This window comes from Corapipo altera, unplaced genomic scaffold (genome assembly GCF_003945725.1).
Source record: "Corapipo altera isolate COAL_440 unplaced genomic scaffold, ASM394572v1 2b, whole genome shotgun sequence".
NCBI classification, from domain to species: Eukaryota; Metazoa; Chordata; class Aves; order Passeriformes; family Pipridae; genus Corapipo; species Corapipo altera.
In genome coordinates, this window is record NW_020884874.1 from 10,580,433 (window position 1) to 10,607,332 (window position 26,900).

Consider the following 26,900-nt stretch of genomic DNA (forward strand, 5'->3'; position numbering starts at 1 on the left):
ACAGATTCAGGCTTGAATACTCTTCCACAACTATTTGGTCATTAGCACATTCCCATATATGGGGTTTTGGCTTTTGCCATGTCATGCTCACTGAGACGTTGTCTGTGGCCACTGCAAGGATGGCACAAGTCAGAGATGGCTCACTGGTGGTACAGTGAAGACTATCCTGGGATGGGAGAACGCTTGGGTGTATAGGTAGGAGTCCTGCTGCATCCTCCTGTCTGAAGACTGATGAGTAAGCCAAATAGCATTTTATTTTTTATCACAAAAGTAGTTTTTGTGAATGCTTAAGAAGATGGCTGTGTGCTCTACAAAGGCTATAGTCCATAGTCTAAAACCTAAAAAGTAAGAGATACCAGGTAGACAAAGAAAGGACTGAGAGAGAAATATGAAAGACAGAACCTGTAGACAGTGATCTCAGCACACTGCACTTTCCATTGAAAACACTGCAGAATGATTTTTGGTGTCTACATGTTACACAGATTGTCTTTAAAACTATTGCAAATGATGAGACATGAAGGCATCTCTGGGCCATAAAAATACAAATACTGGCTAGAGAGTTGTTTTTACTTCCAGCTGATACTAAAATAAACAAATATGTGGTAGAATCCTCTGATTAATCATTACTTGCTTATGACTGCTGCTCTGACATGGAGAGGAAGAGACACACCTGCACACTCCATGGTGAAGGCTCTACTCATGCCTAAGTGACTCACAGTTTGAATGTGGCTCAGATTCTTGATTTTGTACTCCGTGATCTAAAAGGGGTCTTTGAAATGGCATCTACCTGTCTTTTAGTCACCAAACTGAAAGATCAATCACCAGACTGAAGTTGTGTGTCAACCTGAGTAAATGGTCTCCCACTCTGTGGTGACACAATGCCCCTCCCCCCTCCATGAGCTGCATTATGATCTCAGAAACTCTTGTTAGGCCTCAGCCTTGAAGAACAACATCTGGGCTAAGCTCCTCTTGAGCTTATCAGAAACACTGTCTGCTCCCAAGAATTTATGTTGTCTAACAATCTCCTGTTTTCTAACCAACTGCCCCAGAAAATTATTTTTCTTGCCTGACTAACAACCCAAATGGAACAACATTGTTGTTACTGAACTTTCAAAGAAAGTTGCTGACCTGAATTGCAGCCAGGATGGAAAATTGCTATGACTAAAGCCATCTGTCTTGTAACCCTATAAATAGTGGTCCTTAAGTGATACCCTTTGAGCTCTCCTGGACCACAGTGGGCTGTGGCCAGCAATCTCACTCTGAGTGGCACACCTCTCAGAGCCAGAGAGGTACTGTACTTGAAGAACTGCTGTACTTGAAGAACTGCTGCCGAACACTGACAACGGAGCCTCACTCCTCAAGGCTCAACCCTTCACCTATTGAGAAGATGCAAAGATATCCAACATGAGTACTTCACTGAACTTGAGGGGAATTTTTCACAGGTACATATTTGTATATATTCCTGTGCATGCAAATGTGAATATGCTATAGCAAATGTACTATGAATGTTATTCTCTTAGATTCTTAAGTATGTTAGATTCATAAGTTAGGCCTACAAAAGAGTTACGATTGTACTATAGTAAATTCTATAAAATCTTTTGTTAAATTGTTTAAATTAGGCTATTGATTAAATGTCGTTAAGCACTGTTAAAACATTTAGGCCTGAAATATTGGTCAAGTCTGCAGCAAAGTTTGGCAAGGAGGTCCATTCTGAAGCTTATGGCTCAGTGGGAATGTTCTTTATTCTTTTTTATCCTTACCTTGTACCATCCTTAATTTTTTTCATCCCCAGCCTACATGTAAATAATTTTAGATGTATTTTACTTTTAGAATGATAGATGTTAGATTTTACTCTGATTTTTCTTTGTGTGCTTTAACCATCTAGGAATTAGTAGAGTGAACTTTGCCAGTGAGCTTTGTTGTGCTTACACTTTTGCATTAAACCTGTTTTTGTTGATACCTTTTGCTGGAGTTTCTTTGAGTGACCTAAACAACTCATTCATGACAGACCGTGAACTACCCTTTCTGAGGAGCACTCGTAATGACAAAGAAACAGAGGAACTCCAATGTTCACAAAGCGTAGCAGACTGCAGATCTCTCATGTGAAGGCATAGGATGACTAATCCTTCCCTGACATCTCCCATAGATGGTTTAATCTTCCAGTGTCCTTCTCCAGACAGATATGTCTTGGGGAGGAACGGGGGACAAGCTAGTTGTATACAACAGAAAATTAATAACATTTATATGAATTTAATTTAGTGAAGATTAGTTACATTCTTCAAGAGGATGAGGGTGATGATTTCTATTCCAGATACATTTTGCCTTTTCTCATTGAGAATTTGCCTGATCTGGAGACTTTTATCAGAATACTTTGAATCTCTGTGTATTAGGATTAATAATTAAAGTACTAAATATTTTTAATTGTAAAATTGCAAATGCAGCCATAATACAGTTGAACAGAATCTACTTAGCATGCTTGCTGCAAAAAGGAATCTATGATATTTTCATGAGTGTTTTATATTGCAGATAGGCAGACTCATTCAGTCCTTAATGGTGCCTAATAATAGCATTGCAAACAGTTTTCTAAGGAGGCAAGCTGTGTTGCTAAATTTATATGGTGTCACCTATCTCACCAAAAATAATCCTTCTGATGATTGCAAGATTATTCTGCATACAACACGCACACGCACACACACGCACTGACACACTCCCTCATCTCTTTCTCTCTCTGCTTACAGACACTCACATGGAGTAAGCAGCAACACATGACGCTCATCTTTTTAATGGGTAACAACTTCAGCCTCCCTGAGTTACCATTTTCCCTCCACAGCTGTATATACCTGAGTAGATGAGGAAAATAAGATAAATAGTGAAAGACAGAGCAATCTGACATTTTAATCACTGTTATTGCTCTAGTCACATTTCAATGTTTTGCTGAAGAGGAGAAACTGGAAAGAATGAGAGGTAATGAGATAAGGAGAAATGCTTGTCAAGACGTGCCACTGCTTATCAGCATGTTCTCGTCTAAGCAGACACCACATATTTCTTTCAACACTTTCTACATTGTCCTTCATACAAATATGCTGGAAATGAGGGAATAATTTACAGGAAAAAAAATGTGCAGTAACCTCAGAGTGTGCTTTTGTTGTCACTCATTTTTCAAAGTGTTGTTAATGATTGTGTGTATCACATGAGGTTGCTCCTGCTTCCTCTCTAAAAAAATATAACTTCTAAATCAGGAAGAGGGTAAGAGGAAATCACTGAGGCTTCAACTTCGTGGAGGATTAGTCAGGAGATGATTAGTAAGTAGGTGACCAGAACCTAAGTAATCTAAGAACAATTTTTTTTTCTTCTTGAAGGGATTTATTAAATCCAAGAAATCTTTTTAGCTAGTCAGATTGCTATGACGCTTAGTGGCTCAAATAGGAAATTTCACCGAGTTCCCTCATCAGATAAGTATTTGATGACCAGCTTTAAAAAGGATGCAGTTAGATTCCTATCTAACTCAGTATGCCAAGGCTCCGGCCAGAAATGATTTTGCCAAGCCTTATCTTAAAAGCAGACAGTCACATTCCTGACCTATGACAGAAGGAGCGGTCTCTCCCTAAGCACTCTTTGCTGTTTGAGTATTTTTACTTAAGCAAATGTAGAAGAGACAAAACCAGCTGGTTCATTTATTTTGCCAGAATGTCTTACATAATTTTTCACACTCGTCTTTTTTCAATGGCCAAATGACAGAACATTTGAGGCATCCAAATGAGAGCTCTCACGGAGCCTTCGTCCATCTCTAATGCACAACAGAGCCACAGCCGGCAGGGAGATGCTCTCCAACCCACCTGGAAGTGGCTGTGGAACTAAGTCATTCCTCTGTTTTTCAAATGGTGAAATTTATTGCTCTGTACAAGAGCAAAAGACATTCTCTTTTTTTCATAATGAACATCTCAGGAAGTGTTTGTTCTTAAGAATTCTTGCTCTTCAAGACTTGGTTTTGTGGTTATCTTTATTGTTTTTCCAGCCAAAAACTTTTCTGATTTCAGATCAGGCAACTGTGTTTTATAGGACTTTTTTTTTTAACAGGAAGACTAAATTATTTTGACATGGACAGTGAGGTGTGTGGATTTTCTGAAAGAATCTGTATTTTATAGCTCTAATCTGCCTGAGAATTAAAAAATTATATTAATTAATTCAAGGAGTTTCATTGGTTTTGTTCATTTATTTCTCTTTCAATTTAGGCTGAATTCATCCCAGTGTAGTATAGCTACAAGGTTCAAGAATTGCTTAATATTCATTACACCTTTAAAACTAAATGTTGTTTTTGTTGAGACTTCTACTAATGGATATTAGTACATCATATTACATATTACATCATATTATGACTTCACTCCTGTTGCCAACAATTGTCTCACTTTATCCATACACGATTATAAAGTGATAGCAATATGATATTCAAGAAAATAATATGATGTGTCTTCGGTGCATCCAGAAAATACAAGCTTATCTTATTAAACAGTTCGAGTCCCAGGATTTTTGAACTTTTGTAACGATGTCCTGCCTCTCTTGTAGGAAAAAAAAATTATATTAATCAGTTTGAAATGATTTAGAATACCTTTGTCTGGACAAGCTTTGAGAATAATTTTTCATTGCCCCATGTGCAATTACAACTCAACCATCTTTGAACACTTGTGGTAGCAGTGTTCATGGACCTAGTTCACCTCAGCCAAAATATTAAAGTGTTTTCCAAATACATATTTTGGGTCTCTATAATGACATGAGATAAAGCACAGCAGGACTCCCTTTCCAGTTAGCATATATGTCCCGCACTGAGAATTAGACTCCCTGATGAGTCACAAAATACTTGCATTTGGAGTCACTATTGAATATGAAAAACTCCAAAGAATTTAATAGACATTGTACTAATAGCAGTCTTGGGTTTATTAGATTTGCCCCCCATTATCTTCCCTCTAGCAATTCACACAAACTTGGCTCTTTCACAGCACTTTAGAGGCTCTCTGCCTCCTTTCCAGCTAATGAGACATTATACTGCTTTACAGCAGCTGGAAGTGTGTGCCTTTCTCCCATGTGTGCAGACTTACCCCATCATGTGTCTCAGCTATGTGTGATTTGCCATGCAGAGTGAGTCTTCTGCTGTGGTATGTAATCTGAACCTGGGAGAAGGAAGGGAGAAGAGTTCAGCTCAACCTGTTCCTGTTTTGGTTTCATGTACTACTGTCCACTAGGACTTCAGTCTGTGTTAAATGTGTATTATAACACTATAAAATATACTAAATTCAAAAGAAACTGTAGAGGATGGAGGACATCAGGCATATGAGAAAAATATACCAAAGTGGGGACAGTGTTTGTATTTTAATTTGTTTTACAGGCCTATCCCTAAATAAAATTCCTCAAATATTTTCAATCTTGTGTTCAAAACTCTGTAAGGAAAATTTTATCTGATTCTTCATGATGAACTGTTTAAAATGTCCTGTGAATTACAGTACAGTGTAAGTACTGTACTACATGCAGACAAATGGAATTTTTCCCACTGAACTATGCATTGATCATCAAATGATAAATCCATGGTTGTTTATCTACAGGGAAAAAAACATTGGACCTCTATTCATTATCTGCAAAATTTTTCAGCAATCTTCAGGGAAGTACAAAAGACCACTGTACTCCCACAAAGGCCTTATGTCTAGCCATCATAGAATTGAAAAAAAAGTTCCTTAATTAAAAATTAGTTAACATTATCCCACATTTCATAATCATGTCCACATATCTAAGAAATCTTTGCTAATGGGAATCTGCAATGGAAAGTGAAAGTGCTGTGCTCATTTGATTTTTGTCTGGCCTAACCAATAACACAGTAATTGATTTTACATTATTTTTCAGTGGCTTAAGGAGTTGTAATTAATCTCCTTGTAGTTTTGTTAAATGCAAATCCCATAAAGCTGTCTAATATGCTTATGAGACCAAAACACCAGGCCAGTGGCTTAGGATCTGTATCATGCTGCTAAGCACACCCCTTTATGTAGCTTTTACTGATGAGCTTACAGGCAGGAGTGGTGAGATGGTGAAAGCTGAATTCTATGATTTAATGATCGTGTCTTACACAAATGCTACCAAACATAAAAACAACAGGGACAGATTTTAATTTTGGATGGTGTTCAAGACTTTTTATTTGTTATAGGATGGCCAGTTAGAGATAATGAGTGTTTCTTCTGGCCTAATGTCATCTTGGCAGAAGATTCAAAAGGTTTACACTATCAACGCTCAAAGCTCTGCAGACATCTCTGAACATGTAGAGAACAATAATCTTGAATTTGGAGGTGAAAAGAAACAAGGTGTTAATACAGATGCTCACTTGCTAATTTTTAAGTAAAGGATATTTTCTTGCTAACCCGATTGGAAGATCCAATTTACCATTTTACCAAGGGGAAAAAAAATCCTTAGCTGGAGAAACAAAAGACGTGCTCTGTGGTTAAAGGCTACTGAATCATTTGCTGTTTTTATGGTAGAAATTGCATAGAGAATGTGAAATTCTCTTGTATATGTTTTTATATTCTAAGCTTTCTAACAGAAAACCTTTAAATAGCATCAGTAAAAAAATAAAAGGAAAGATCTGACAGGAAGGCTGAGCAGTTTCAACGCTGAATATAGATTTGGCTCCTTCAAGTGTAGATTAAAGTAAGCTTGAAATGAAATAAACAGAACAGCTTCAGAAGTGTAGAGCTGAAGGGAAGTCATCCATCACAATGGAGGAATGTTTTATCTGATGTACAGTAGTTTAGCTCACCAACTTCATTGCTAAAAACATCTATCTCTGTGCTCACTGGAAGTTCTAATAATACAAGGCATGTCCTGAAGAAATTCAATATGCCAAGTAATTGTGAGCATCAGTCTTATGGAATGTGTAAAAAATAGACACAGTGGACATCTAGATACATTCTCTCTCTTCTGTGTTTGACGAGAATGAAAATTAAGTCCCATAGCAACACTTACATAAAATGTCCCAGTTATTTAACAAGTTTTTATATGATTTTCCATTCTAAAAGAAGATGTTTAAATGTTTGTTTCTTAACTGTATGCTGATTGACAACTGAATGTTCCTGAGAACTTTCCTGTCTTTCCTTCTCCTTGTTCTAGACACTCCAATCTTATTAATCAATTAAAGATTTTTATTATGCTTATTACATATTGCAATTTCCACAGTATTCAGATGTATCAAGGAGTACAGTCTGCCCCAAAGGGTTGTCTTCCAAAAATATTAAGCAGGTGGCAGTTCAGAAATAACCTAAGATAACTGGTTATGTTCAGCCTTGTGAGAGATTATTTTTAGATATCTAGTTAAATGTCATCCACAAATAACACATCTGATAATTTTATCAACTTGTTTTTTTCCTCTTCCTTTTCAATCATTTTAATTTATAATGTGTGAACAGAGTATCCTCCTTCCAGGCAACAAAAAAGAAAGCTATTTTGACACTTTCAGGGTAGAAAGAAAAATGCCATTTTCTTCTTGGAGAAGATAGTTATAATTTCTGTGATACTTCAAGGTTAATTTCTGCTGTTTGAAAGAGATTACACTTTGACTATGCTGCATCTTGACCTCTAATGCACTTGTAAAATGCAATGGCCTAAAGAGAACACAGAACTCTTAGTAAAGTCATAGCTTAATTGCAGTATGAACAGGCACTCGAATCTGACGTACAAGTCCTTCTCCAGAATATATACATGAGATGCAGAAGCATGAAAACAACATGCACAAACCTATAGCGTGATAAAGACGTAGAAGAATAGACAGCTATTAGTACAGTAATCCTGTACTACTGGGTAGTAACTGCAAGTAAAGAGTACACTGACGAAGAACTAAGGTGTCTCACATAATTATGTTGAAAGAAGTTGTTGTAACACTTTCTCATAGGATTTCTTCATATTTGGATTAGAACAAAACACAAAGATCATATTGAATAACATAATTTTAATTCTTGTATAACAATTGTAAACAGAAAATTTTCAGATTTTCCCGAATTTAATAAAGGTGTTTTGTGATTTGTTTTGCTTTTTGCTGAGTTTTGTTTTTTTTTTTAATTGTGGCTATAGACGTGATGTTTTCAACCTTGAAAACATTGATTGGATGATCATCTTTATTGGAGATAAAAATTTGCCTTGGCAAAACACACTGCCTTTTGCTTTATCGATTTTTTTCTTGTTTTGATATCTTCAAACTTCATGAAAGTGGAAAAGGTAAGTGTTGACCCTTCTGTTTTCATAAGTCACTGGTTAACTCTCCTCTTTCAACAACTGGCCCTCAAAATCCTTGGGGCAGCAGCCATAAATGTAGAAATTGGTGGTTTGTCATGTGTATCCATTGTATATGACAACCATAACATTTAGCTAGGTATCAAAATATCTGATTAGAGAAGAGATACCATGTTTATTAAAAATATACATGGTGAATCAATATCAGTCATCTTTTCAGAAAATATTTGGAATTCTAAAGTGCTTGTAGATTCTTCTTCCAAATACTCTTCCCTTTTTCTGTGCTGAGTTTACATATCTTAATGTAGACAGCAATTAGGTCATTTATTGCTTGTCTCTACCTGTTTCTTTTCCCATGAAGTAGACTTTCAGAATATTTAGACTACTATTTCCTGGTCTATGTTTTCAGTAACACAGGCATATGTCTTCTTATTAAAAAGAACAATCTTTTTTATTCTCCTGGAGAATGTGATTAGTTTCAAAGGTAGATGCCAACCCCCTATTTTTGTTTTCTCTTTTATCAAGTATCTTCTAGGTGGAGAACTACTTCTTTTCAGCACAAATCTTCCAACCAGCTGTCACCAGTGCACACAAGAACATTACCACCCTAAAGCTTGTCAGTTCAATTTTGCACTTATCTTCATCGCTTGCTATCTTAGGGAAAGTCTCATTACTCTTCCCACTCTTCTAAGTCAGGTCCTAGATCAATACAACAAAAGAAGTATTACAGCTTCCAGAAGGTAAAACATCCAAACAGTTTTAATTTAAAATTCCATCTAGTGATGCCATAATATCATCAGGTCATAGAAAGCTGTGATATAGGTTGTTTTAATACAGTCATGAGTTAACACATGGTAGCATTGAACAACTCAAAGAACATTTAAGCTCAGGAAGGAAAGGGGAGAAAGCTGTGATGGCTACAGTGGTGCACATATTTATACATGTTGTATAGTCAGATGCCTCTAATCAAAATTTTCTGGAAAATCACAAGGTTAATGACAAGTGTGATTGATTATTTTTTCCTTGGTGTTGCTTAGGAGGGAAAAAATGGGTCTTATTAGTGCTCTTATACTAACATTAATGGAGGTGTCACTGTTGGAGATAGTTTATGAAAAATTTAATAAATCTGGACATTTTAATACATGCCTACTGCTGTAAAAATAAGGTTTACCAAATTAATCAAGTTGGTAATAACACATAAAAGGTCTTTCATGAAACCTTACATTGATAAAACTTTAAATTCTGCTTTCGGTGACAAAAAGCATCCTCAAGCTGCCCGAATTACAAGATCAGATACTATGTCAAAAACAAACACAGAAATAAAAAATTGACCCCTCAGATTAGGCTAGTTATTGCAGTACTCACAAACAGTATAGAACCTTTGTTAAATCTGATCTTGTTGTCCATGCACCCTTCATAACTCGTACAGGAAATAGGGAAATCCTGTCAAAGGGTGGTAGCTGTATTTCACATCACGACTGTCTGGAAGCCTTGCTCGAAAAGTTTTATTTTAAAAACCATTGTGTCTTAGTAGCAGAGGAAGATTGAACACCAGTAGTTTCAACAGCTGTTGTATTAACAGTTGTTACATGCAAATAATTAATATGGTAACTAGCTAAAATGCAGGCAGGTGTCTGGCATCTAAGTTTATTCTGTAACCCAAATCTTTCAATAGTAGAAAATGGAAATGAGAATACTGACGCATTTTGTGTGGGGCTTAACAGCACTAACACTACTGGACTGCACTGAAAAAAATCCCGCTTTACTCATCATCTCTATTCTGAGTTTGCATCTGTCTGTCATTATAAACCTAAAAGCAGCTCTAACACCACATACTTCCTAACCACTTAAATTTTTAAAAGGTAAGTTGCAAAGATCATATTAAGTAATTTAACACCTTAATGGGAAATACAAAAACGCAGCTAGAAATGTACAGTCTTTTTTTCATGCTGTTTTTAATGTGTATCTCAAGAAGCTAGAGTATGAATTGTTGGGGCTTGAGCCAAAAATACCTCATAAAGACAAAAACTATAAACAGGTGACTCAGGTGTATCCTCTTGCTGAAGATCCCATCTGTGACGGCCTTACCAGTTGCTGGAGGACTGGTTTCTCTATTAATTAAGGAAAAATGGAAAAATATGGCAGAGCTTCTTAAGGAATATAGTTATGACTGACAGAAAAGACAGTATAAGCATAAAGGAGCTTCCTAGTGATCTGAGAGAGAGAGAATAATCCTTTCTTATCACTGCAGATGAGTTATGTATCAGCTCCACTAAAGTTATAGAATATTATAGAACAATAATTGATAGGAAAAGCAGCAGATTCGTCATTGCAGAGAGCCATGTACAATGGATGAACTAGCTCTGGCAGCCAATTCCCTTAAGAAAGGTAAAGTAAAAATTGGTCCTGACAACAACTGAGCCGAACTTAAGAATTATTTGACTAAACTTTTAATGTATGTTCAGCTATGTAGAAAATCCCTGAGCACTCCCACAACCAATTAAATATGTCTACTGCTTTGCAAGGTCTCACAGTCTAACCAATTAACTTATTAAGCTGAGAGTAATTTTTTTTCAACCTGTATTTAGCTCTGTAGTATGCTGACTTTATTAACAGGAAGTTTTTGATTGCTTGAAAGTTGTTTTTTATTTTCCAGTTACCTTAATGAATTTTTTTTCTCTTATTCTATGAACTCTGACTTGAATCATGTAGATATATCATCTCATTTGGAGCTAGCTCTTAATATAACTGCCTATCACAGGGAGGTCACTCTGTGTGAGTGGTAACAGCTGGATCCAAATGTTTGAACGTTTTCATGGCTTTCCAAATTAGCCCAAAAGACAGAAGAATTTCATATCTGTCTTAATATACATCAGAAAACATTTCAGAAGATTTCTCCCCACAGATAGCATGGCTGTCAGGATATGACTGCTAGAACAGATGCTTCAGTACCTCTTACTGTAATTTCCATAGAGAAATACAACCATGACAGGAACAAAGGCCTACTAAACGGAGTTGATAGGATCAGGAGGGGTCTGGTAATGCTCCTTTACACAGAAACCATAGATAACAACTTCTTAAAATTAGTGTCTGAGGAAAGCAATGCTTAATTTTTTACTAAGGCTATCAGAGAATTTTGCTTATGAGAGCCTGTGTAACAAAAGCATCATCAGGAAAGCTCACACGGATAAGAAATTAAGTTCCTCTAGGACTTTTATGTCCTTTGACTGTGGAATCAAAAAAAAAAATAAAAAGGAAAAAAGAAAAGCATTTTTTAAAAATGAAAGGTTTAGAAACTTTTGAGAAAGCTGAAAAACTCAGCAGGGGATATCCCTATGCTTCCTCTCCTTCTCCCATGGTGATAAAAAATAATATTATACTTTAGCGTGTGTAATCTGTAGCATTCATATTGATTCATACCTAATGTGTGGGTACCTATCTGAACAGGCCATTTATCTAGACCATCTCAAGTTTACTGTTAGTAGTAGTGTCAGCTACAGCTAGAGTCAACTGCACCTTGTTTCAACTTTAAAGAGTTTCAGGTTCTTTGTAGGGCTACACTGCTGTAGTAGGCTTTGTTCCTGTCATGGTGGATCACTCTCACGTCTGTGCAGTACTTTTTCATAGGTTATATTATGGGAGACTGATCCTAATTATCAGTCAATCTTAATTTTTGGGGAGAAGCAGCCATATATCACCATCTTCAGTGTCTTGGTCATACAAGATGAAAAGATCTCTTTTTATCTTTTTATTTTTTATCTTTTCTTTTAGTCTACTTTATGGCAAATGTACTGATAAATACAAGAATTATTGAACCATTTTTCCAGGATTAGTGCTTTAGACATTCAATTAATATTGTATTAATCCATATTAATTATTGCAATCATAGATTCTACACATTACCAACAAATGCTCAAATGCAAATGTGGTAAGTTATCTTTTGATCTTAGAAAATTTAGAAATAAACATTTCAGTTATTTGAACATGAATTCCAGCATCTGAAAAGCTCGTCTTATGTTGTTCTTCTTCTCTTTAAATTTAATGTTGAGATTAGGATTCTAAACCTTAAAAGTTTAGCTTATTGAAAGAAAATCACAGTCCACACTTACACTGAAACAAAACAACATTCAATACAATAATATATTACTTAAATTCCCAAATTATATTTTCACCTAATTCAATGTGAATATGATCCACGTTGGAAACAGAAGCTGAAAGAAAGAAATTGGTCATCGGTAATTATTGCTGGAAGAGAGGAATCATCTCCATGTTATCTTTATTTGAATTCTAATGTAGAAGAGCATAACTTAGGTTTGAATATGGACACAGAGATGTGCAAAAGGGCCATATGTTCATCTCTTGCCTACTCAGCCTAAGATGGTTGCAACTTTCAAAAATTGTAGCTCACTTTTTTTGCTGTTTGTTGTTTTTCTTTTGTTGTTGTTGAAGAACATTTACACAGTGATAAAGCTGCAGCTACCATTTATTGTAGCTTGATTCCACCTTCAGCACTTTCTTGTACATTTAGGCAATAAGTTTTGGGCAAATATTTTTTTTATTTCCTATAATATAGCTCTCATATAATCTAGTGTGGGACAGCAGGTCTTAATTGACTCTCCGATGAGTTTGTTGGTTTAGGCCTTCTTTCCACCCTCTTTCTGACTTCAGCGCATGGTATGATAACTTCCTGGTCCCCACTAGGCTTGTAAGGGACAAAATTAACTACTCAACCCAATCTCTGCTTTCCTTTATACCTCTTCATCCCACTTCCTTAAAACAGGCCATATAAAGTCATCCCTGTACAAACCTTGACCTTATCTGCTCAGATGGAGCTCTTGCCCCCTAATATTCTATAAATGTTTCTGATGTCAGTCTCCAAAATTGCTGAGTCTAATGCCAACCTTTAAGTTCTCTTTTACCCTGCAGTTTGGCCCATTAGGGTTTTTCTAATGCCTTTTTTTAATTGGTTTGTAATGGAATTTGATTTTTAGACCAAGAGTGGTGTATTTGAGCTGTGTTCTTGCTTTATTGTTCCTTTGATGCTGACATTTCAGATTGGCACTATCTGGCTGTGCCTGTTTCCTGCTTCTTGTTATTCTGTTGGAGTGGGCTCTTTGGAGCTCACCCAAAAACTGCGATAAGGTATCTGGAAATGTGTTTTGCAAGGTAACACAAAGCTGACATGCTCAGCTGAGACAATTAGCTATTGTAAACTACAGCAAATGATTAAACATCACGGTGTCTTACCTTGGGTACTGACAAAGCAACAGAGTGACTGACTGGATGAAAGCACCAATTAAAAGATAGACAGCAGATGAAAATAGGAAGGCAAAGAATTATTGTGCTCTAGGATCTAGGTAATACCTACCTAAGATGACCTCTCTGTGAGGCAAAAATCTCTTGCTGCCCTTCAGTAAAATAAGTATAGCCCATGGGAAAGTGACAGATCAAGATGAAACAGGTGCAGGTGTTGATCCATGAAGTAATGGGAACAAGGACAGAACTGTGTGTGTTTGGAGTGAGCAACCCTTGGCCCCCAGGAGCCTGACCAGATAAACTCAGAAAAGATCTATTCAGCTATGACCAGGTGCAGTCGGGGGGAAAATAGTAAGCATGGGGGAGGAGAGAACAAAGATGCCAAGAAGTCAGGAAACTTCAGGAGAGCTGAGGCCATGCCTCCTCTTTCTTTGCTGGAACCTCTTCCTCCGTTCCTAAGGAGTACAGTATCCACATTCCCACTCTCTCTTCCCTTTGGTATTATAGCCCCTGCTATAACCAGTGTTTCACATCCAAGTATCCCTATCGTCTTCTCAAGTTCCCAAGAATTGGCAGATAGCTGGGGGAGGTCCTGCTCCTAGTGTGGGGGAGTCTCAGGCCCGGGCTAGGGAAAACAGCCAGAAAAGAGTTTAAGAGGAAGAGCTATTGTTGCCAGGAAATATCTTCTTCCCATCTTTCCAGTTGTCCCTCCTGTCTTTGGCAGTAGCAACAGAAATCCAGTTACAAAGATGAGGTGGGGATTTGCTGATCATCCTGTAAAGGCACAATTTTCTTTCCTCAGGCATACTCAGAACAGGCAATTTGCCATCCCATGTTTGCTGTAACATTTTTTTGCATCCTACCTCACTCTGGGATTTCATAAAGTTGTATATCTACCTTATATTTTTTCATAGAATCATAGAATGATTTGGATTATAAGGGGACCTTGCAGATCACCTGGGAAGGCTATTTGCCATAGCCTGTCCACATATCACAGTATTACCAACATACCATGTAATGGTATGAGGTTGTGTTAAGGAGGTTAGATACTAAGAAAAGGTTTTTCATACAAAAGGGGGTTGGTCACTGGAACAGGCTCCCCAGGGAAGTGGTCACAGCCTGTCTGAGCTCAAGAAGTGTTTGGACAACGCTCTCAGGCACATTGCAGGGCTGTCTCATGTAGGACCAGGAGTTGGACTTCAATGATCCTAGCGGGTCCTTTCCAACTCAGAATATTCTGTAATTCTATGATTTTATGTTTATTCCCTTTTGGGATCATGCCTTGTAAGTGCCCTTGATGCTCCAGAGATTTCTGCGTGCCCTGTTATCAGCATTATTAGAATCCCAGTGCAGCTTATGTGAAGTGAAAGGAAAGCAGGATGATAGAAATCTTTTAAATTTCCTATAAGCCAGCAGGAAAACACATATACATAGTAATAGTGACAAGCCTGCAAGAATTATCTGTGCATGCATTTTGTAGTCTTGATGATAGACTGACATTTGTTCTTGAAGGTGAAGGATAGAACAGAAGTGGAAAGGCAAGATTTTGTTTACTGAACCTAATAAATTGTCAGTGTTTCACATCCTCATGATTACTTTTGGTGACCTCTGGAGGGGTCATGACCCCCTCACTGAAGAGACCCTGGCTTCAAATATGACATAAACAGAGTCAAGGAAATATTGTTACTGGCTTTTTATTGCATAGAGCTTTCCCTATGAACTTTTCCCTATGAACTAGTTGTGAGTCTTTTAATTTTGATTGATCTTTGACTGATCCTGACTTTCCTAATTATACCATGCTGTTGGGATTTTGGTGAAAGGAGGGCAAGGAAGCAATCCCTTCCTTGCCCTTTCAGTCTCATTCCTCCGCTTCTTCATCCTGTCTCCTCAGAATTAGTGTGATTTAATTAAATTTACTTGCATGACAACAACAAAATGAAAAAAATATTGTCCTAAAGGTGACTTGTTTAAAATTCCTGACCAAAGAATCAGAACCGTATGGATTAAGAGAATGAGCTTGATTTGATCTTCCCAAGGGTCTGAACTCCAAATGCACCGAAGGTGGAATTTGTGCTTATTAGGCTGAGAAGTGGAGATTTCCATGATGATGGGGCTGGGAAGACAATGACTTCTTCCAGTGGGGGAGGATGACTCCTGCACTACCTGCAGATTGGTAGATGAGGTATTAGGAGCTCTCTCCAGTGAATCGTAGGAGCCAAGTGAGACTGAGACACATGGTAGCACCAGGAGGAAGTGATGAGTGACAACAGAGCTTTTGCTGCAGGCAACAGGGGCTCCAGTTGCTTACTTAATCTGCTGTTGGGGGACATGTTCTTCTTTCTAGGGGAACAGGTTTGGGATATTGTGGGAAGAATGCCAAATTTTGTCTAGCCCTCAGGTAACAGCAGATCCCTTCTACTTTTTCATGTGTGCACCAATGACAGTATCAGAGAACACCAGGAATATATTAAGCATGACTACTGCGCTCTGGAGGAGATGATCAAGAGCACATAAGTCCAGGTGGTGTATCCTTGATCCTGACGGGGAAGGGGGAGCTAGGGCTTGAGAAGGAGTGGACATATCCTGAAGGTCAACAACTGGTTGTGCAGCTGGTGTCAACAGCAGGGCTTTGGTTTCTATGACCATCAGATATTTGTTGAGAAATAAGGACTGCTATGAAGAGAGAAGACCCACACAGTTAAGTTATGGAAAAACCAACAGGCTGACCAAACTCACGAGGACACCTTTAAACTAGGAACAATGGGGGAGACACATGAAGAGCTTCTATCCAGTAAGAAAGTCCAACCCAGTGTATTCTATGATTCTATGACAAGTCTGGCAAGCATAGTGTGCAGAGTGATGTGGAGAGAATAGACCTCATAACCAAGTCCAGCAAAGGGCCATGAGGTTGATCAAGAACTGAAGCATCTGTCATATGAGGAGAGTCTGAGAGAGTTGGGCTTGTTCAGCTTGGAGAAGAAAAAGCTCAGGAGTATCTTCAGTGTGATAAATACCTGATGCAGGAGTAGTAAAAAGCATGGAGCCAAACTTTCCCAGGGTACCCAGTGACAGGATGAGGGTGAATGTCATATGTCATATCTCTGTGTATATAGAAATGGAACGGTCAAGTTAGGCAGAGGTGCAGAAATTAACACAAACTAACATGGTTAGAGTAACATTAAGAAAACCAATTTAAGAAAACACTTTACTATTGAATTCTTACTGTAGCATCTAAGAAACATTACACCTCAGACTAGACTAGAAGACTATTATAAGTAAAACCCACTGCCTGAAGTAATCATGGTTTATCTTATACAAAATTTAGTTCATTAAACAAATTCTAATTTGATGAAAATCGTCAGGTTCATCATTGCCTCTTCAACACACCCCATAGGCTAATTCAGAGGAGATAAGAAATGATCACAAGGATACCCCTGGAACAGAAACTGTGGAATACCCAGAGGGAGAACAGTGATATACTTAAGATTTGGTTGTGGATATGGAATTCAAAATTACTCTTGCAGTTCTAGTTGATGACTTCTACATCTGAACATGAACATGACATTTTACTCATCTCCTCTATAATGCTACTCTTTTATTCCCATTTACTGTTTTAAGATGCTGCTTTCAGCTTTCTGCATTCTGCATTCTGCCTCTCTCTTTTTTTTCTTTAAAAAAAGTGCATTTCTGAATAACTTTTTTCATCTTCTCTGATCCAAAGGTCAGACTGTCTTTGACCTCTGCATTTTTCACTCAGCTTGTCTTGCAGAATATACCACCTAAGGAGTCCTTCTGCTGTGCCTTTTGCAACTGGACTTGTCTATCTCGTACTGGTCTTTTTAGCCATCAGCATGCTTGTAACAAATGTGGGTAGAGTCCTTCCCAAATCTTTGTTCGCAAAGCCCAGCCATGATAATGATGACTTTTCCCTACATAGATCACAAAGTTTACTTCAAAACCCTTTTTTCTTGACATGCATTTTAGGCTGACCTGTTTTCAGATGCTATGTTTTTTGCTAAATTCTCTTAAAAACCACAATGTAATAATGTACTAAATGAACAGACCATTATATTTATTATATCAGATGGCTTTCATTCTTCACATTGTACAAATAGGATGACTTATGTTGGTAAGGATTATTCACAGCTTTCCAGAATTTAACACATATTATGAACCATTTACCATTACAATCTCCCTTCACTTCCTATTTTCCAAAACTTTTGCCCTTCCGACGAAAAGTTTCAGCATCTCTGTCTTTCTAGAAGGTTACTTCATTTTTTAAGAAAATTTAAGCACAATTTCTTTGGTTGTTTTTTAAGTTGCTTCATATGGCCTACTGTTCTTTTAGCTTAATATGGTGTCCTGGGTTACACAAATACCCTGGTATCCACCTTTTCTTTTCTCCCAGTATGCCTACTAATTTAGACCATGAGGAGAGACTTAAGATAAGGATGGTACTCTATTATCCTAGAGGAAGAATGTATCCACCAGTGTGAAAAGACTGGAAGTGTAATGACTCAGAGGGTGTGCACACCTGACACCTCAGACTATGGGCTTGGTACTATTTCCTTGTCCTTACACAAATGACTCATCTGTGATAACTCCCCTTGAACAATTCACTCACATAGCCTGAAGATATTCATCTCTGCTGATGGCCATAATGGATCCACCTGTGTCAAAGACTCTTGAAATGTCCCATGATCCAGTATTAATCACCCAGTGAAGAACTTCTTGCCCCAGGGGAGGTGTCAGAGACATTCCCATCTACCCTGGGCCCAATACTTTTTCTTTTAAACAAGCACACACAGAAACAACTATGCCTGTTTTCCATGGTAGACATGGAGCAGAGAAAGGAAGTCTTCACACGTAGGACCTGCATCTTTTATTGAAACAGTGAGGAATTCTGCTTCTGAGCATGCTTGTTAGTCATCTTAACATACCCATAGTAAAGCTTGGTGGAATGCTATCACCTTTTTACTCCTCACTGACAGTCTAGATGAAGCAGTTATTCATAAGAAGACCCATTTGCTCAAAATTTTTTTCTGAGACTTTTAACATCTAATTAAATATATATAGATCCTTGAAATATTCAGAATATATCCACTCTACCAAGAGACCAGAGTGTGAGATACTACAAGTATTGAAATACATTAGCCCTGGAATTCTAAATTTCTGTCGCTGATAGTCACCTAGGAGCCTGGCAGACCTTTAGGTACAATTTGTTATTGTTGAAACAGCGACAGGCTGATGTGGTGATTGATGAACGATAACAACTACTATATCCATGTGATACCATACATATGACAGCTAGTTCAAGAGTGCATAAAAAGAAAATTTTAAACCAAAAAGAATAATAAAAAAAAGAAAGTATAGTTACTGGTTTTAGAGGTTTTAGAGGTTCTCCAACAAATTTAGCTTAAATAGTGTTACCAAAATTCAAACTCTAATGAAAAAAAGGGAAATTACATTTCCAATATTTTCTATGAAAAACTATTGTCTGGTGATTTCCCAGCACTTCTTTTAAGCAATAGGAAATTTAATCTGATTTTAATTGCTTTTCCATATGTTCAAAGAAAAAAGTGAAGGTTTCTGGGAAAAAAAAGATCATAATTCACATCTGCTGTCTTGTAGTAAGCAGACTTGGCAATCTGGGCTCCTACAAGAAGGGTCAACATGTTTTCTTTTTTTTTACTTGGAACTTTGGCACTGTGTATAGTGCAGTCATAAGATTTTAAGTTTTGTTTAGGCATCATATTGCCTGATGTCACATAGTCTTATAGCTAAAATTCATAGGAACTGGTCAGAATACTAAAGATATGTTTAAAGGTATTTTGTCATCCATCTTCTTTAGATATATTTGAAAATCTTAGTTATGTGTAATGACTTTGAACTGAAGCATAAGTCAAGTTTCTGACACTGATTTTTTAAAAATAGTGTTCTCCTTTCTTACAAATAATTTAGTGTAACAACTGGGAAACAAAACAAAAAAACCAGAATAAATAATAATAAAAAAAAAAAACAAGGAAGAAGGAGAAGTAACTTTTTTTCACGTTAAAAAAGTCAAAATAATTTTTGAAACTATTCTACAAAATAACAATGAGAAATATCTACAAGGGACTTTTCAGTTTCTTTTCCTTATCAAATATATTTTTTCAATAAAAAGCCCTCAAACAATGCTTTGAAATGCACTTTATTTTTTCTCTTTAATAACAGAGTTCTAAAATGCCTCCATTTAACTTTTCCTTTTCCCACCTTCTTTTCCAGATGGGTCAACTGTTGCTGTGTGGCATGATCTGCAGAGAACTGATGGCACATTTCTTATGCCTGAAGCCTGTCAAAGCAGAGCGAGAACTTCAGCCATAGCCTCACACCAGGCAGTCCCACTAGCAGTAGGGACGCTGAAACTGCCAAGGATATTAAATGCTCAGTAGCTGTGATTGGCATTTTGGAGGAGCACAGCTTCAAAAATACTGAAAAGTACTTGCAAAAGTGTCCTAGTCACTTTTAAGCTTAAGTCTCATCTAAACAATTTTTACTATTTTTTGAAAAGAAAAATTTCTTATATTAGTGTCTCGGTAAGATTTCCTAAAAGGTCCCATTCCAGCACACACATAGTTATATTTAACTTCCTGAATACTTGGTTAATTCATATTGACACTGACTCCTACATGTCATGCCTTGATGTTTTCAGGGTCCAGAGCTCCTTTTTGAATTTGTAGAATAAGTGTAAATGAAAGAAGAAGGAGAAGGATGAAAATTACAATACTAACTTGCTTAAAGGTATTTAGTCCAACATGAACATTTTTATCTTGTCACAATTTCCAATATTTCATTTTTGTTTACATCTTCAATCAAAGCTTAAATCAAAATATCAGACTAGTCTTATCTGTACTGGTTTGTTTTGAAAAGTTTCACTTAGATATTTCATGGTTGAAAATAAAAATTACAAAATTAAAAACATCCTGCATTTCTCATACAAAAAATATTTCTCTGAGGTAGACCTCATTAGACATCAGGGTAGTTAATGTCTTGGTGTTGCAGATTTTATAACAGTCGCATCGTATTTAGTCACTTAACCAGGGATGTGAAATTTATGTACAAGAGGCAAAGAAATCATATAGAGAATAACTATGGGCATGAGAGAAGAGAAAGAAAATACCTTCAAATAAATTTATTGTTTTTCAGGCAATAGCATAGTTTGGAGAGAGGAGGGCTTTAAATTTGTAAGGGAACAAATTAATCAGAGTGATTCCTCTGGTATGCTAGTTTTCTACTCATTCTTTACTAGCTACCCACAATCCAAACTTTTACTAAGGACACATCTGAGCCCCTGACACATGTTCAAACAAAGAGGCAAATGCCTACATTGCCAAAACACCTGAAAGAGTCTTCTTCAGGCTGAGAAGCATTACAGTTCTACAGTCTGTAGAACATGTATTTAATTGAAAACACAGAACATGGCTGTTAGACTGAGTCTTAATGGACAAGAATATTGGCAAGCTGCTCTTGGTGTCGGTGTAAAACAATTACTCGTGGTTCAGGCTGACTTCAAAGGGAAATCACCTCATTAAGATGAGTGTTGGAAATGCATCTCCCTAGGTGCTAGTGGTGTTTCATTCCTTCCACTTACTAAGTCAGCCAGTTTGTTTGCTCACACGGTTCATATTGTCTCTGCAAGGGAAACAATAGATTTTTAAAAGAAATCTTAAAAATATAAAGGCAAACCCTTATATAAAACCTGAAAATGTGAGTACTTAGGGATTTTATTGACCTGCACCAGCAGGTTAAGAGTAAGAGAAATCTCTTATTGTATATTTATTTTTGTTAAAGGAATTACACAAACAAAACTATCGAAACAATGAGAATAATTAATTTTCCTCCCAGTTACTCCATCATGTCATAATTCCAATAAAATAGTTATGTTCCAACTTGTTAAGAATTTTTTTTGCAACGTTTTTCTGTTATAGTTTATGCTTTGACTTTGCTCATTCTGCATATTACAGAGGGCCACCAGCTAGGTTTCAAAGTACTTCTTTCCAGCCACTTAAACTGAGATGACTAATACCATCTGACCTGCAGTCTGCCATGAACAGACTATGCTTCACTAACTCCATCACAGCAAAGAAACTCCAAAAAGATATCTGGTTCTCATTGCTGTGGTTTATGATACATTAGAAAAGCTCTATTTCTTAACAGGATATTCCTTGGATCCTTTCCTAGAAGTCAGGGGATTAGATGCAAACCAGCTTCCAACCTTTCAGCCTTTCCAAAGCTGTAGTTAGAGCTGTCAGAGGAAGCAATCAATCACGCAAGCTGAAACTGAGAGGATACCTCTTCACAGCTGTGGAATCATCCTGTCTCTTCACATAGGAATAGTTGTAGACTAAGTATGCAAATGGCAGAATTACATTTTCTTTAGTTTGAAAAAGTATGACTTACTTCCCCTCTTCCTGGCTGTGTTATTCCCTGTCATGTAAGCTGGTGCCTGTCAAACAAGGAATTCCCCATCAAGTACTCACTCCGTTAAAACTGCTATCGGATGAAGACAATTGGGAATGCTATCAAAGGAAATGTCACTGCAGCAATTCCTTGTTCAGACAATAATGGTGTTTCTATATTACAGCAAGGCTAATGAGAAACAACAAAATTTCAAAGACATCAAGTAAAGTAGGACTTCTACCACATGGTAACACAGGCAACTGATGCTGTGAAATCAGTCCCTCTACTGTCTGGACAAATTGCTTTTGTTTTATTGGATATACGTAAATGTGTTCCTATGACTATTTTGGAATGGTTTTGGTACATCATACACTTTAATAAAATCAGTGAAATTACATTAAATAATATTAGTATAGCATAGTATAGTATAATATAGTATAGTATAACACAGTATAATACAATTAGAGCATTATAATAATGTACCATGAAAGTGATGGTAAAAAGAAGTTATTTAATATAAATGAACAAGTGTTCATTTTTAAAATTCAGAAAACAAGAAAATGAAGCTAGGAGAATTAATAAGGAATTATTTGCATGATATTGGAAGAGTAGCTTTTTTAGAACTGCTTTCACTAAGATGAGAGTCTCATCTCCCCTTTGTTATCTTAGTCTCCCACACTGAAGAAACCATTAGTATGTTCTTTCATTAGTATGAAGATTTTTTCCTTATTATTTGTAAGAATTTGGCTTCCATTGTACAGCTGCAAGAGAGACAGCAGTACTAAATTAAAGGTAATTGTTCAGAAAAACTGAGTCTTGTATAGGTAAAGATACCTAATCTACTTGTACCTGCAGGTAAATGCTTCATTAGAGCAGAAATTTGACTACTTTGTGACCAGCTGGAAAACAATATCTGATGCTGTGAATGTAATAGTGGGATAAATCTCATCCACCTTATGCAGCTATGAAAACATCCACACTAGTATTGTAGTTCAGATCATTAGTACTCATTTGAAGCAAATCTCCCAGTTATCCAGAATTTACTAAGCATCAGTCCATATCAAAGCAGACTCAAAGCACACAAATGGACTTCTTAAGCTAAGGCAAAAGATTATTCCAGGAACGCACCTAACACACTACACCTGCTAATGGTAGACCTGCTAATGTACATTCCTGGCAGCGAGACTAGGACCCAGCCAAGTAAAATCTCCCAAACAGACACAGAGCACATATCAGTACCTCAGCATCCACACACACGTTTGTGCTTCACTCCACAAATGTTCTCCTACTGTACCACACTATGCTCTATCATACTACAGTACACCTATACGACATACCCTTACATCTGTGGAATTATATTCATAGGCAGTGGAAAGAAAAAAAGAACAGTTTTAGGCTGAAATTCAGGGGAACTATTTCACATGTGTACCTGGAGGGGAAGGAGAGGGGAGCTACTCTAAAAAGGACATCTGGACAATAGCATGTGGTTTTATAAATCCATCTTTGGGGTTTGAAATGGGACACGGTATGGCCATCAGTTAAACTGCCATCTCCGACAGTTTGTCTGCACTAACTTATAAGGTGTTGCACAGAAATTTGTGGCAGCCCAAGGAGTAGAATTTAATTCTGATAGAGTACATCTTTCAGACCCTAAATTTTTCAGAAATATTCCTTCAGATTCAATTACACTAGTCATTAAACAAAGAATATTTGTATTTTGTTAAGTACTTTTCGATCCTTTAATTCAGAGTATTTTTAGTTATTGGTGGGAAGAGAATGTTTAGCAGAAGCATTTTTGTCAGAGGAAAAATTGACAAAGGAGACCGGTACTATTCTGTTCTCATTTCATATTTCATACTGGACATTTAAAAGCATTATACTTCCACTGTAGTAATTGTCTCCCCATATTTAAGTAAGAATTAATTATTTTTAAAATAGACTACAGTAGGAATGAACTACCACGTGAATTTCAAAAAGCGGGAATGTACAGAAGTTAGGGAACCACTTCCTAAACATTGCCATGCATGCAAATGTTTTGTTTCTACTGACAATGACATCTCCTAGAAAGCTTCATTCTGCTTCCAACAGATAAGGATGTGCACTATATACCACATTCATCTCCCTAACTGTATAAAACTAAACCTTAATTAACTCTTTAGCACAGTTGCCAAAGATTCAGAATTGATAGGCATGAACAGTTGAAGCTCATAAAAGATATGTAGGGGAAAACTCAAATAAAAATATAACATAATAAAATAGATTAAAGATTATAATAACTTTAATTAAAACATGTTGAATTCCCTCTATTCTTTTTGTCAATGATGATGAAAATAGAGTGTCAATACCAATGTAATTCTAAAAGAGAATCATGGTTGTACCTGTGTAAAGAATAGTTTACTAATGGTGTATTCTGAAATAATGTAGTTCTATAGGTATAGAGAAAACAGCTGTGTGACACTTAAGAAACAGTATGTAAATATTTCATTCAGCTAATCTCTGTGAAAACAAAATGGAAATAATTTTGCACTTTTTACCATCCTAAGTTACATTTTATAATGGTACCAGTTTAATATTTTCCATAGAGATTGTAAAACTAAGCTGGAGGTGAATTGCAATTCTAAAAATCTTCTTTCCTTTAATAATTGTTTTGAGAAACTTACAGAAAAATAAACACTGAGCAGCAAATTCATTCCCATGTAAAGTTGTCTAAGATAAAAATACTTATTAAAAGTCAATGCTGTACCTAAACATGAATGTGACTCACCAAGACATTCTCCATGTGAATCTTAGACAAATATGGAGCTAAGTATCCATGATGAGTTTAAGAACACAGATAGCTTCACATGAGGTAAAGGAAATAATCCACTAAAATTCATCATTCTTGAAATATAAAAATGTTATGGTCATCTGAAGATTATTAATGAAAGTATCTGGATATTTTAGAGAGTGAGATTGTAATTAGAGATACTGAATATGTTATATGGGTAGCATAGTTGAACTACATATGAAAGTAATACTTTGTACATGCAATTTACACATATTATACATAGTCAGTATCTCCAAATATAAATGTTTAACTAAGTTAATTGATCTTTTTTCAGTCTTTAACTATTTCTTTTTATAAAAATATATGAACTGGTGAAAGATTTTATCATTACATAAGACACTGTCTGAAAAACTCAAAAGTATTCAGTGAACTCCATAATTCATTGACAAAACTGAGCACCAGAAAAAAATTTAAACCTTGGGGCATAGTTAAAATTTGTAACCACTCAATTTATTTTTTTTTCTATTTTGAGCCTTTTTTGGAACTAATGAATAGCATAATTTCTGCTTTTCCTGGGCTAATTATTGTAGAAGTAAATTATAGGTTTTTATTCCATAATGAGTCTGTCTAACCTCCAGCAACCTTGTTGGCTGAGATCTTGGTGACTGAACCAGCTTTACTCTTAACATTTCTCAGCAATGAGGCACCTGGAGCACTCCCAGTTGGACACATTATGCTGCAGGATGCTGTGATTTTGTATCTGTGAGCAGTAAGATCAGGTTGCTCCTGGAGCTGGCAACAAGGCAGAGACAGTGACTACTCTGTCTGGGGCACAGTGCTCAAGCCAAGACCAGGGTGGTGAAAACCCACCAGCTGCCTGGGTTTGAGTGCAAATGGAGCTCTGGCACAATGGGCAGACGGCGGCCTGGTGGGAGCCCAGGGGTGGTGGCGGATCAAGCAGGTTGACTTACTCCAAACACTTTATGTGTGCAGGAGAAATTTCTTTACCTGTTATCATACAATTAGTAATGTGAGAATATGCTAGATGAATAAGAAAACTCACAGATTATCACTCTAAACACACCAGTGGATGCTGGAGTCAGCTGGGACACCCCCACAGGTTTCTGCACATGGGTCTGGGCTCTCTGTTTTAGTTCAGGAGGGGCACCTCCACCTTACCCGAGCCATGTTTCTGAGGTACTTGTGCTTGGTCCTGTCTTTGCTATCTCACTGGGTGCTCTGCTGAGTTTGGTCCTAGATCTGGGTGTGGATACGCTTGTCTCCAGTTCTCTTTCAGGCCTATCTCCTTTAATTCTTTCCTGGGCTTCCTGTCTGGGACCAGGCTCATCTATTACCCTTCCTGGGATCCCTGGGAGAGGTTGTGCCTATCGTTTCCCTGGCCTTGCTCGGGTGGAGAAGGTACAGCCTGCCCTGGGGCCACCCTCTTATCCCAGCTCATCCCCCTCGTGGTTCAGCTCCTGCTGTTTCCCCTCACTGGAGCACTGACAACAGGCACTGAATGAATGCATGAACCTGCAGTTAAGCAGAGGTGGAGCAAGACCTTCTTATTCCTGCAAATATGATCTGTTTATAGGGATGCAAATTTGACAAGCAAGTTCTAGAACAATTCAAGAGACTCAAATCCAAACTGGAAGAATTTGTTTAGTTCTATATTATGTATGTATGTCAGATAAAAAAATTTGGTATTTTTGAATTTAAACCTAGATACCACTTTCTCTTTCCCTATTTGAATTAACTATTGCCAATGCTTCTGTATATACTCATCCACAAATCCTCATTTTAATCAGATATCTCATCCCTTAAGAGTCTGTGTCTGGAGAGAGGACATGGATGGCTTTGGGGCTCAGATCACACCTTGGCATATGTAACTGTGTTAACAGAATTCGGCTAGTTACCAGATTTTTACCTATTAATGGCCAATCATTTATTATCATTCAAAATTCTAATCAGTGATCTGCAGTATCTATACAGTAAATTTGTGGATATTATTTAACCTTCTTTCTCATGCAGATGATATTTCTAAGAGGTTGCGTTTTTTTGCTAGCTGTTAACCTTTTGGAATTTTCCTTTAAAACAAGGTTTAAGCAAAACTTCTGCTGGTTGATGGATGGGATTTTGTTGCCTGAAACCAGATGTAGTTCAGGTGACCTGGCTTTAA

The 26,900-nt window shown here is 37.0% G+C and overlaps 1 long non-coding RNA gene across 1 annotated transcript; it reads left to right on the forward strand.

Annotated features, from left to right (window-relative positions):
- The first annotated feature begins 1,210 nt into the window (after positions 1 to 1,210).
- Positions 1,211 to 20,462, forward strand: LOC113942786. Its single transcript, XR_003526052.1, has 3 exons — positions 1,211 to 1,442; positions 2,739 to 2,787; positions 19,780 to 20,462. It is a non-coding gene; the product is annotated as an uncharacterized LOC113942786 (long non-coding RNA).
- The last annotated feature ends 6,438 nt before the right edge of the window (positions 20,463 to 26,900 follow it).